Consider the following 13,021-nt stretch of genomic DNA (forward strand, 5'->3'; position numbering starts at 1 on the left):
GTTCCAAAACAACTCTGTATATTACATTTTGAATTTTATCTTTTAACAGCATCATAAACCTTCCATCATATCTTTTAATATTTCCTATGGAATTTCTTGTTTATCTTCAGTCATAAGCTAATGTGTTTGATGTGAGAAATAAAGAGAAGTAATGGCTTAGAATTTTCTCCAAACATTAACTGACTGACTCCTGGAAATCTTTAAACAGCTTTGGCTAGGTCTTATTGAACACAGCATTAGCAGAGTTTCAAAGTCCATATTCAGCTGAAGAAAAGTTACATCCCCCAAAAGATGTTTTATGTATTCTCATCAACAGCAATTCACACAAACATAATTTTTCATGTCATGTGGCAATATGTGACTCTGCAGAGACAAGTAAAACCTACATTTAGGTCATCTGGCATTTGAAAGTGTGTGATTTCTTGTTGAAGTCATTTTCAGAAGTTACGGTATACACAGTATTTCTTCTTTCAAATAATGTAAATTACATAATCATTTGGATGCTATGGATATGATTTGTGTATACTCCCAATGTTACTCTGGCCATTTTTTTACCTGATCAGGTCTACACGTCATCAAAAACCCAGTGCCCTGTGTGTGTGTGTGTGTGTGTGTGTTTGCTTTAAGGTTTTCATTATGTTATCCGTTTCTAGTTTCTCTTTGCTTTCCATGTTTTCAATGAGTAATGTATACACAACTATCTATTGAAGTCTGCCATGTGAAGGACATTGTATAATATCTTCCACTTCACTTCTTTACCCTGAAGAACTTGCCCTTAGTACTGTAGTCTGCCCTCCCTTCCTTATTATAGCTAATGAGGGTCGAAGTCAGTTTTATTGATATTCATAAATTCTTTTGTTTTGACCCTCTTTCCACTATTTCCTAAATGTCTTGTCTTTGTCTTTATTCTACCATGCCATTTTGAATTTATCCCTCTTTGCCTCTGGGGAATCCTTTCCAGCATAGTTTTTACTTTGAAGTAACTGTATTAGTTTTCTACTGGTGCTCTAAGAAATGACTGTAAATTTAGTGGCACATAGCAACATGAATTTATTACCTTATACTTCTGGAGGTCAGCAGTCTGAAATAATTCTCAGTGAACAAAAATCAAGGTGTTGGCACAGCTGCATTACTTTCTGGAGGCTCTTGAGGAGAATTTTTTTCTTGATTTTTCTAGCTTCTAGAAGCCATTGGCCTTCTGTGGCTCCCAGCTCTCTTCCTCTGTTTTCAAAGCCAGCAACTATGGTCAAGTCTGTCATTTAAAAATCACTCCAAAATGACTCCTCTTCTGCTTTCTTCTGCAACCTTAATTCCCCTTTGCCGTGTATTAGGCAATGGATTCACAGGTTCTGGAGATGAGGCTATGGATATCTTTGGAAGGCCATTATTATACCTACCATGAATACTTACCCCTTTTTCTTTTGATGTTTGCAACCTCTCCTGCAACCAGGCCATCTGCACTCAATAGGAGGATCTTCTTTTTCCATTTGGTCACTCCTGTGGTTTTCACATTTGTCTCCAGCTGCTCTGTCTCTGCTGACTATGCTTGATTATGCAAAATATATTTGTATCTTGGCTTTTTGTATATAAAGCACATTTAAACCAAATTAAATTGCTTTGATCTCTAACTTTGGAAAAAAATAAAGACTCCTGGAGTTCCTGTTGTGGCACAGTGGAAACGAATCTGACTAGTAACCATGAGGTTGCGGGTTCTAGCCCTGGCCTTGCTCAATGGGTTAAGGATCCGGCATTGCCATGAGCTGTGGTGTACGTTGCAGATGTGGCTCAGATCATGCGTTGCTGTGGCTGTGGCATAGGCTGGCAGCTGTTACTCTGATTAGACCCCTAGCCTGAGAACCTCCAAAAGCTGCGGGTGCAGCCCTAAAAAGCAAAAAAAAAAAAAAAAAAAAAGACTGCTGACCGCTTTGTTCTCCCTTTATTTGAATTATTTATATTGGAACTGTTTTCTTCCTTTTTCCTTTTCAAAATACCTAACTATTTTTATGCCACTAGAGATATAAAAGCCAGAACTTCTCTGAGAAAACATTTTATTTATTAATCATTTTTTTATTTGCCATTTTTTTTTACCATTTTTATGATTTACTGTCAATTGTACAAATGATTTGTACTTGCTCCCTTCTCATTTCAGTTTTGATATGAACCTATAAATTGTACTTCTGCCAGAGTCTTCCTGTATTTTTTCATCCTATTTTTCTGTTTATATATAAAGTAGATATTTCATTCTAGAACATGGTTTTGAGAAAAAAGCTTTTAGTTTGAAAGAATGCTGGTGTTTAGTAAGTAAGACTATATAGTTACTAAGTTCTCTAATTTTCAGCATGCAAGGCATTTCTATAGGTGATGAACTTATTGCTTATATGCTATTTAATGCTTACATGATTTCTTTTGGACACAAAGAGACAAGTGACATAAGCGTAACTATATTCCTACCTTGATATGTGGGGTGGTTGTTCTTTCATAATATAAGAAGGACAGTACTATTTACAATTTCTCTGAAATAAGTGAGAAGACAAATATTATATGGGATTTTGAACCTTCATCAGGAATAAGAATCTTGTGAATTCTCAGAAAGGAAGTATTTTTCTCAAAATTTAAATTTACTTTCACCAAAGGAAATATAGTCATGTACTTCTGGACTATTTCAATTCATTGACTTCTACCTGTTCTTTTTTTTTTTTTGACTATGCTGGCAGCATGTGGAAATTCCCGGGCCAGGGATTGAACCCAAGCGGCCACAGCAATAACCAGAACCACTGGTGACAATGCTGGAATGCTGGATTCTTAACCCATGGAGCTACCAGGGAACTCTGAACTCTCCCTGTTCTTAATAAAGTAGTTCTTTCTACAATCAATGAAGCTACATAAAACACTATAGTTTCTAGTTCGGTACAGATTATTTCCCACTATGAGAGATCCCTATCATTGAGAAATAGCTTCTAGTCACAACAATGATGAGAAAATGACATCCTGCTTCTTTCAATTATATGTATGTGTTCCATTTAAGCATATTAGCCTTGCTGACTCTAGAGTCTGACCTCCTGAATTAGGGTCAAGTCAAGGAAATAAAATGAATATGTACAAATTCGGAGACTAAGCTGTGACAACTAGTCAAGTTATTTTTTTCTGTTCTGTGTACACAAGCACACGCTTAGGACTTCTCATAAATCAAATTGAAATATTTATCTTTTTATCATGGCTTTCAAACTTGTTCTCAATAGATTTTTATGAATCTAATGAAAAAAAAAATTGAGGGGTTCCCTGGTGGCTCAGCAGGTTGAAGATCTGACATTGTCACTACTGTGGCATGGGTTTGATCCCTGGCCTGGGCCTAGGAACTTTCGTGTGCTGCGGGTGCAGCCCCTCAAATTGAAAGTAATTTTTCCAGAGTAACTTCTGAGTGATAATATTGCACAGGGATCAGTATAAATAAATGAAAGAGTTTGACACAATGGACACTTGAGGCTTTACATAGATGTGCCCCAAAGATACCATTACTTGGTAATTTGCAACTGGTTCATTTGCCAAACATTGTAAGGTCTCGAGAAAAATGTGAACAATAGAAACTCCAGTATTAGTTTCTGTTACTTTTATGGCAGACCAACAAGAACTAGAAGATTCAGGCATTTATCTTGAAATAATGAGAGAAGTTTTTCCTTTCTGAATTAGTTAGAGAGCTGGTACTAAAACTGCCCCAAGGCATGGACTGTGAATCCAAGTGTATCCACACCAAGCCATCTTTCATTTAAGTCTGTTTAATAAATCATCTTCCTAACCGGAGCTGGGGGTATAAAAGTTCATGCCTTTGGCAGAACTGAAAAGGAGAAAAAGATCAGGAGCATGGAAGTTTTAAGAAATGTAATTTTATTTTCCACTTGGGTTTTCTGACATAGAAAGAAAAAATGCTATTTAAAAAATAGTCCTTCTTGGGTAAAAGGAGCAGCTGCTCCTAGATGATTCAAGATAATAAAATTTGAAAAGCTGGAGATGATCTAGCTTTTGTCCAAGGTTCAGTGAATTCATAGAGCAAGTGCTAGTCTGACTTCATAAGGACAGGGTTAGGTGATCGTTGATTGTTGAATGAATTAATAAAAGAGTGAAAATTTTAGTTTCTTTGGGATTCTTCAGATCTCAGACAAATTATTTAGATATGGTAAATATATATGTTTTGATACCATTGCTGAAGAGATTGGGCTTGGCATTTTTTTTCCCCCATGAAGCTTGTGGGTTCTCACTGGTGAACAGTTTCATGGGAACTTGAAAACTTTACATTTGATCACTAAACAGATTTGTAAGTCATTCATAAAAGTAATTTGTTTTGGGAGCAAAGATTTGGTAGTTTCATGTATTCATTCAGTAAATAAATATTTGTTGAATGCTTGGCAGAGGCTAGTATCCCAGCCTTAAATATATGTCGCTCTGCTCCTGGGGAAATAGACATGTAAGCAGGGAAAATCAATATAGAGTAAGGGCTATGATGGACTAAGAATAATACATCGCAGAAACATACAAGGTAAAGATAAAACCCAGATTTGACAGATTAGGAAACACCTTCTAGAGGAAGGAACATCTTAGTTGAAACCTTAAAGTAGGAGCCTGCCACAAGAAAGAGGCAGAAAGAGTGTATAAGGCTGGAGAGCCTGGTAAAATTTAGGAACTGAAAGCACTTTAATCACCCTTTATAGTGAAGGGTGGAGAAAACTGAAGCTGCCATGGTGACCAGAGGCCAAGTTCAGAAGGTCTTGAAGCCATAGCAATGAGTTCAGAATGTATCCTTAGAATTTAATTAAAATAGTAATTGAGTAAATAAATAATAAGAGATGAGGGTAATGGGAAGCCACTGAAAGCTTTTAAAGAAAAGAGCTACATAATTAGACTTGTGTTTCAGGATACTTTCACTGGTTGTAGGATGAAAAACAGATGGAGAAGACTCAAGGCTGTTTGCAGCAGCCTAGTTTATAACTCAAAGCAGAGAGGTAGCTATGGGGATTGGGTGATATGGACAGATTCAGGAGTGTGTTATGAGAAAGAATGCCCAGATTTTGGTGATTAGTTGGACATGATGTACATGAAAGACCAAGGAACTCAGGGTGACTCCCAGGTTTGTCTTAATGTGCTACATGGTATGATTTACTAAGAAAGGAGGACCATAATGAGGAAGAAATATAGGTTCAGTTTCAGGCATGTTAAGCTTTAGGTACATGTGTGATAATTGAAAAGCTATGTAGGAGATAATTACACAGGTAAGACTAAAACTGAAGAAAAAGATCTTAATGAGGTCCATCAGCCTAAGGGTGGGAAAGAAACCACGGAAATTGATCCAGTTGATCAAGGTGAACATGCAGAGTCTTATAGCATTGAGATACTAGTTTTTAACAAATGGGCAGAAGAAGAGGAATTGGACAGGGAGAACGTGAAGAGATTGGTAAGAGGGACATCAAGAGAGTGTGGTGTCAAGGAAGCTAAGGGAAGAAAATGTTCTGAGAAGCAGATGCTGAGCAGAGGCCATGCTGCGGTGGGTTGAAGATGAGAGTTAGTAATAAGGTGGTTGTCAGTGTCTTGTCAGATTCCTTGGAGTGCCTTGGTGAGGGCAGAAACCACTTAATTAACAGAGAAGTCTGCAGGGTGGAGGGGGGTGAGCCTGTGGAGAAGAAGAGCAAGAGTGTACATACTGCTTGCTTTAGGGAAGTTTGAATGTGAGGAGAGTAGAGCAAGATATTAGTAATACTAGACAGGTAAGGAATCTAAGGAAAGGTGTATGGTTTTGTTTTTCTCCTTTGTTTTAATGAGTGCAACCGGAGTATGTTCAAATGCAGATGAGAAAAGAGCCTGTAAATGAAGTAAGAGGAGTAGGTTTGCAGATAATTGAAAGAAAAAAGATCCCTGAAGAGGCAAAAGAGGATGGAGCCCTGAGAACAGCTGTGCTGGGGTGGGGGTGGGGGTGAGGGGCAGCATTTAGGCAAGAGAAAGCACACTGGTGGGCTGACAGTGATGGTGGGAAGTGAAGGGAGTTAGTAATTTGAGGAGCTTGAAAAAATGTTTATGTTGGTAGCTGTGGGAAATGGAAGAAAGCTGAAAAGACCTTCACAGATCAATTGCCAAACAGCATGAGGGACCCAAGACAAACTGAATGCCATGAAACTATAGCAGCACCAATATGATTACGTGATTTTTTTTTTTTTTTCTCCAGCAGGGCCCAAGTCCTAAGCTTAGACAAGTAGATAGTAGACATTGTGGGTGTTTTCTAGCTGAGTGTGAGTGAAATACAATGAAACAAGATAAAGGGGGCATTTATAAGTAAGTACCTGAAGCAGTGAACTAGCATTTGTCTCCAAACCTTTTTGTTCTCATGTTCTCAAAAGAATTTTGAAAAACTGGCAACTCTCACTCTTTTAAAAATTGAAATCTAAAAATATTTAACACAAATTTAAATATTAAAGGTTGTTTTTTATAATTTATTTTATGTAATAAACACATATTTAATGTATTTTTATCCAAATCTTAGAGCTGTAGATTTAGCTCTCTCAATTTATAGAGCATGTCCTTCAGGTAATCAGGCATCATTGTTAAACTAATCAGCCAAATCAGAGTTACTTTTCATCAGAAAAGGTATGATTTTATTTTAAAATTCATACACTCATGAATCTAACACTCTTCTCACCTCTGTATTCTGATAGGTTAATTGATTGGCAGATGGATGATTGATTGCTAGGTAGATGGGTGGGTGGATTGATGGATCAAACAAGACATAGATAGATGAACACAGAGATACTTGTCTGGGTGTGTCTCCTGGATGAAACAAGATCCCCCTGAATATTTCTTTCTGAAGTGACTTGGCTTTTCTTTCAAGAGCTTTTCCCTCAGGAAAGTGACATTCTAAATTTGTTCCTATTTTTGATGCCCTGAAGATTTCTGCACCCTGGAACAATGCACCAAAATACTCTTTAGGATAAAGGAGAGTATGTCTTTCTCTTTTAAGATGGAGAAGGGCAATGAGAAAGATGAGAAAGGGAGGAATAGTTGTCAGACATTAGAGCTGGCAGGCAGGTCAGCATTAGAAAAGGGGATTTGGACATTTAGCTCCAGAAATTTTTACTGCATAGCTACCTAAGCCTATTTATAGTCTGAAAGGTCTTTGTGTCTGTACTTCAGTTTGCATCAAAGCTAGGTTGAGGTGAAGAATGAAGGTGGGACTACGTGAGAAAGTATTGCAGTCAAGGAGCTTGAAATCTCCTAGATTCAAAACCTATAATTTTAATAGCTTATATGTCATATTTTTTGTTTGTTTGCTTTAACATTCAGAGACTCTGTGTTGGTTTTTATTGAAAATGGAAATGTAAGGGCTCATTTGGGGTTTGTGTTTCCATCTGTCACAGTATAAGGAGAGTGGGCTTTTGAGTCAAGTAAACCTATATTTGAATGCTTGCCCTACCACTTACTGGGGCTACGGGCAAGCCATTTATCCTTTCTGTGCATCAGATTTCTCATTTGTAAAATTAAAATAATAGCATTTATCTTGCAGGCTGTTATAAGCATTAGAGACAACTGGTTCTCTCATTCGACAAATATTTACTGTGTCTACCATGTGCTACGTACTGTCCAAAGAAATATTGTCTAAAATACCTCATACAGCATTTGGAACATAAGAATAAACCAATCAATGGTAACTAAAATAGATGTGGATTTTTTTTGTGGATAGGAAGCTTGTTGTGTTTTTCTATGATGCAAGGACAGTAATTGTTGTGTCAAAAGTGGAGGACAATTGCAAATGTCCAGCATTTATTTTTCTTAGAGCTTGTAAGGTGTTTGAGCCTAAGCGTACTATTTTCCCTCTCACTTTTAACAAAATGTAATTTCCAACAAGTTAAAGACCTGGCTCTCATGAACTTAATGAGAGAATACTTGTCAGAAATTTTACTCATTATTTAATGAGAGAACCAATATGAGGGTAAGGGTTTATATAATCCATCAGGGAAGATGTTAAAAAGTGAAAGAATGTTGGAATAAGATGGTTTAGGGTTAGATATAAAATTGTTTAGTGGCCCACAGGGCAAAACACCAGAAACATTTAGGGCTATCTTTTTGCTCTGGGTTGCATGTATCTTTCCCTGCCCAACTCCTGTGTGGAAATCCTAATGCTCAACATGATGGTTTAAGAAGTGAGGCCTTTGCGGGAGGAGGAGTTAGGTCATGAGGGTGGAGCCTTTATGAATGGGATTAGTGGTTTTAGAAAAGAGACCTCGGAGACCTTCCCTAGCCTTTCCACCACGTCTGATGGATGGGACAAGAGAGCCAGCAAGGATCTGGGAGGTGGGCTCTCATGGGACATTCAATCTGCCAGCGCCTTGATCTCAGACTTCCCCATCTTCCAGAACTGTGAGAATTGTGAGAAATGACAAATTCTAAAATGTGTAGCTATCCATGTATCATCATACACTCAATTAGCACTCCTAAACTTAGACAAGCTTTGGGTAATGCCAAGATTCTAAAAATAATATACTACATAGGTTAAGAGAGACAAGGAGACATTTCACTAAGAAAAAAATTAGGAAAAGGTGAAAAAAGGAGCTTATCATAATACTTTTGAGGCATTCCTTGTTAATCTCAGAAACTACTTCCCTATAACTGATTACAAGTGTTATTCATTCCATGGTGTGTAATATGGAATAATAGTAAATACACAGGTGTTGTCAATTTTGTGACATATTTGCTCAGAAATAGCTGTACTTATTATCTCAACGACCTTGCAGTTGGAACAGACACATTATGCCTCTCGTTTTACAAATAAAAAATGTGAATTAGGAAGTAGTTCAGCAACAGGGCCAAGACTGTAAATCAGTGCTGCTGTCTTGATCTAATCTGTTTGACCTGACAGCCTGGAGATGGTTGTGAAAGAAATCCCCAGTTTCCAGGTGAGTTATGATCCTAAGGATCATTTGTGGGTCAGTTGTTTTGAACTCCACATGTTTTCCCATGGTAATAAATAGCATAATGAATAGAGGTTATGCCTCCAGCCCAGCCTGCCAAAGCCTTTAACCTATGATGCATCCATCGTTCAGTGATATAGAATCTTTTACCATTAATTCCTACTGGAAAGTTAGTTCAGGGCTCTCATTTGGGATGGAGGGAGCATATTTTCCTGTGCCTGCCTCTTTCCTTTTCAGCACCAGTGCTGAGAGTGGAGAACTTTTCCTGCTTTCGATGGCGGAGCATAGCTCTGGTGGCGACTGGGTAGAGAAGAGGCTCTCCCAAGGGCAGCCAATGGCACTTGATGCAGAATCACTGGAGAGAGCCCTACATGGGGCCTATGCAGGGTGGAGACTGGAGCTTTGTGGGAGTGAGTTTGAGAAGGGGATGCTGAAGGTCTGAGTCGAAGCTTGTGTTGACGAAGGCAGACAATTCTTCAAGTGGTAGACCTCTGGCAATGCGAGAATAGTCCCCGCCTCGCAAGGTGTGTAACAGCTCCTTATATGAGATCCACAGAACAGATTTGCAGGTACAGTGGTGAGAAAGAACAAGGTTGCTTTTTGCTTTCTCTCTGTGGAGGTCAGCTTATTCAAGAAGCTGGTTGCATGTGCTTAAATCTCCTTGTTGATTTTATAAAATGTACTGTCACTGAAATGGAAAATTAAACGATATTGAAAAGTACAAAGAAAAATGTAAAAATCACACAAATCCCTTTCATCCAGAGATAAGCATTGTTAGTTTAAAGGTTTCAATCAGAAATGGGGAAACTATTTCAGAAACGACTTTACAAACTATTCCAGAAACTTTTCAATAAGGGAGCCTGAGGTCCAAGCCTTGATGATTAATAATTTTAATATTCCTTCCCTATCATTTTCCCAGATTAGGTAATGATAATCTAATTTATTATCATTAATAATAGTATTCACTTTATTACCCAATACATGGAAACATGTTATGTCTTTTCTCAACTTTGTTATTGTCTTGTCACCTATTCTCAAATTGATATGTAAGGACTATGAAACAATGGAGGAAGATTCAAGGTCAAAAAGCCTGAGTTAAATTCACAAAATACTGAACAATGAATGAGAGCATGTTCTTATTTATCTATGTCCTAGCAAACTGTAGGATTTTCCAATTTTTTTTTCTATACTGGCTCATCTGATAAGGGGAAAATGTTTCTCATTTTTATTTCTAGTTGAAGTTCTAATCAAGGTTGAATATTTTTTCCATGTATTTACAAGACACATGCATGGGTGAGAGGTGTGAACAAGAGTTGTGATTTGAAACCTAGGTGTATGCAGGTAGCAGTGGATGTTCTAAGTACTGATGAGGATTGGTTCATGATGGACATCAGGGTATGTGTGTGTGTGTGTACATACACATACATTGTAAGGGATGGAGTTTCTGTTTAATCAGTGTAATTATATAGTTCCTGCAGTGATGGGGAGTCCCATATAGTTACTAGACATCTGGAATCCCATCATACCCCAACATCTAATAGTGAAAAGTCCCTGAGAGGGTGGGTAGATAATTTTTTTTAAAGCTTTAAATTATAGTTGATTTATAAGGTTGCAATAATTTCTGCTGTGCAATGCAGTGATTCAGTTATACATGTACACACATCCATTCTCTTTCAGATTATTTTTCCACATAGATTATCACAGAATATTGGGTAGAGCTCTCTGTGCTATACAGCAGGTCTCCATTGGCCAGTCATTCCATATACCTCAGTGTGCAGACGGATAGTTTTAATGAAAACCAAAAAAAATTACCCTTTCCTAACTACTAACTATGGATCTATACTTAATCTTGGTTTACTTTTCTGTAAACTGGGGATAACAGTGCTCATCTCATTGGGCTATCGTGAAGATTAATTGAGATAATGCATATGCAGTCATTAGCCTGGTGCCTAGAACATGGTGAACACCCAATAAATGTTAACTCGTATTAATTTTTCATATGTAAATAGGGAGTAAACTAGGGGATCTCTAAGGTACCTTCTAGAGCTATAGATCCAGATTTATGACACTGAAAATGTAGAGCTTTCCTTGTTTGATCCATAATTTAAAGAAAAATTGAGGACACAGAAACTTTAAAATGAGCAAAAAGTGAACTGGGTAATTACCCTCAATTTAAGTTGTATCTTTAGGAAAATGAATTGAGGAAGACTCTAAGACATATAACATAAACTGTAAGAAGGGGCTCTTACACAAAGACACAATCAAACCTCCAGAATAGAGCTGACAACATATATGGGCACTTAATTAGCTGAGCTTATACTTTTACTGAGAAATTTGAAAAAAATAGCTCAAAACCTTGAAAATAATTCTATAGAACACAAAGAACAGTTATCAACTATCATTCTTTTTAGCCTCTATTGAAAATCAACAACTCCTATGTAGAAGTCAAATGTAAATATTTGCAGCAATGTTTGAGAAAAAGTGAAACATAACAAGCTTATCAAACAGAGAGCTGTTGGCCTGTCAATATTTAGCCCTTCCAAACCAAGTCTCTCTAAGCTCAGCTCAGTATATTCAAATATTGAGTATAGTGATTTTCCTACTTTAGAGAAATTTCAATGTTCAGTTATTTATTTGACCCTGGAAAACAAAATCCCCGGTCTTAAAGGAGCTTCCTGACAAATTTAGAATCTAGAAATCCAGAGTATAAAGGAGCTTAGATATGTAACTCTTTTCTATAATATTCTTAACCATGATTTGAGCTCTGATTAAATCTTACTTGGAATTATGGTCAGTGTTGAAAGTACTTATCACAACTTCTGACATTTCTTTCCTTCCAGGCCCTTGAGAATATTACATGTCTCAATTTCCTTGAAATTAGTCATGGCTATAGACTTGTTTGGCCATCAAAGTTTAATTGGAAATGGTGTGAATCACTTCCAGGTAGAAACATGTAGGATCCAGTTTGTGATTCAAGTTCTATTTCCTCACCAGGATAATCTCTGGAGACTTGTTTTGGATGTCAGTATCATTGGATGGTGGACCCCTGTCATCTTGGGTCTCTGCGTGCTACATTGAGCAGGTCCCCTGGTGGCCTGCATTGGACAGGTAATCTAAGTAAGAAATAAGCTTTTGTGTGATATCTTATTAAGATTTAGGGTTTCTTTGCTGCTTCAGCACAAACTAGACTAACTTGATCAATACTTTCTTTATAAAACTGCTTTTATGTAAGCCCCTTCCATGCCTGGACAGAAACATTATTTTAATATTTTGTCTTATATGAAGCTAATATATGACTCCATGTAAAAGTAAATATTAAAAAAAGAAACTGAGAAAAAGCATAAATATTTAACCTTTTCAGGCCCTCCAGTGCAGAAGAGATTTTCCACTTTTGTTTTTCCATGTATCAGAACACAAATGTTATGTTCCCTATAAGTCCTCTCCGAAAAGAAACTCTTTTTCTTTTGACACATGGTTTCTTGACTTTTCACCATCCTGGTTACTCTCTGGTTTAACTTTTGTTTTGCCAATGTCCCATTTCATTATAATATCTAGTACTGAATACAATTCTTAGCAAATTAGATAGTGTAGGGGGAGATCATTATTTGGCTTTTCTGAGGTTTGTGACAATGGTGAATTATGGTTACTTATTATAAGTACATAATTTTAGACCATTTTTAGGGCCAACACTTTTAGATAGGTCTCAGCATTGGGTTTGGGTCAGGAAGGGTCTGGACCTCCTCAGTCCCCACTGGATGATGCTAATATTTAGAGAGCAGCAACATGAAGAGCATGGTGTGGGCCGTATCTGAGATTTAGCTCTGAACAAAGTGGGAGTCCTTGAAGATTTTCAATGGGAGGGTGGCTTTATAAAGTAGCTATTTGAGAAACAGCAGTTTCTATTGATGAGAAAGTTCATGAATGTAATGGAAACTCATCTCAAATTGTTTATAAAACAAATGTAAGGGTCCAAAGAATAGGTTTTTTTTTTTTTTTCTGAAACTATTCCATCAGGGGTATCTCCACTTTTCACCTTATTTCTTTGGCTCTTCTCTTCTTTATGTGTCAGCCTTTTC

At 37.2% G+C, this 13,021-nt stretch overlaps 1 long non-coding RNA gene across 10 annotated transcripts in view; it reads left to right on the plus strand.

Moving 5' to 3' along the window:
- The window catches only part of LOC102162695 (uncharacterized), a 704,814-nt gene that overhangs the window by 199,265 nt on the left and 492,528 nt on the right, over positions 1–13,021 (plus strand). For all 10 annotated transcript variants that reach the window (XR_014817879.1, XR_014817874.1, XR_014817900.1 and 7 more), the window contains one exon: positions 11,940–12,053. This is a non-coding gene — a long non-coding RNA (uncharacterized LOC102162695). The remainder of the gene's footprint in view (positions 1–11,939; positions 12,054–13,021) is intronic.

Source organism: Sus scrofa, chromosome 1, assembly GCF_054392235.1.
Source record: "Sus scrofa isolate SSC_HxYL_T2T_F1_AM1 chromosome 1, Sscrofa_HxYL_maternal_Yorkshire_Landrace_v2.0, whole genome shotgun sequence".
Lineage (NCBI taxonomy): Eukaryota > Metazoa > Chordata > Mammalia > Artiodactyla > Suidae > Sus > Sus scrofa.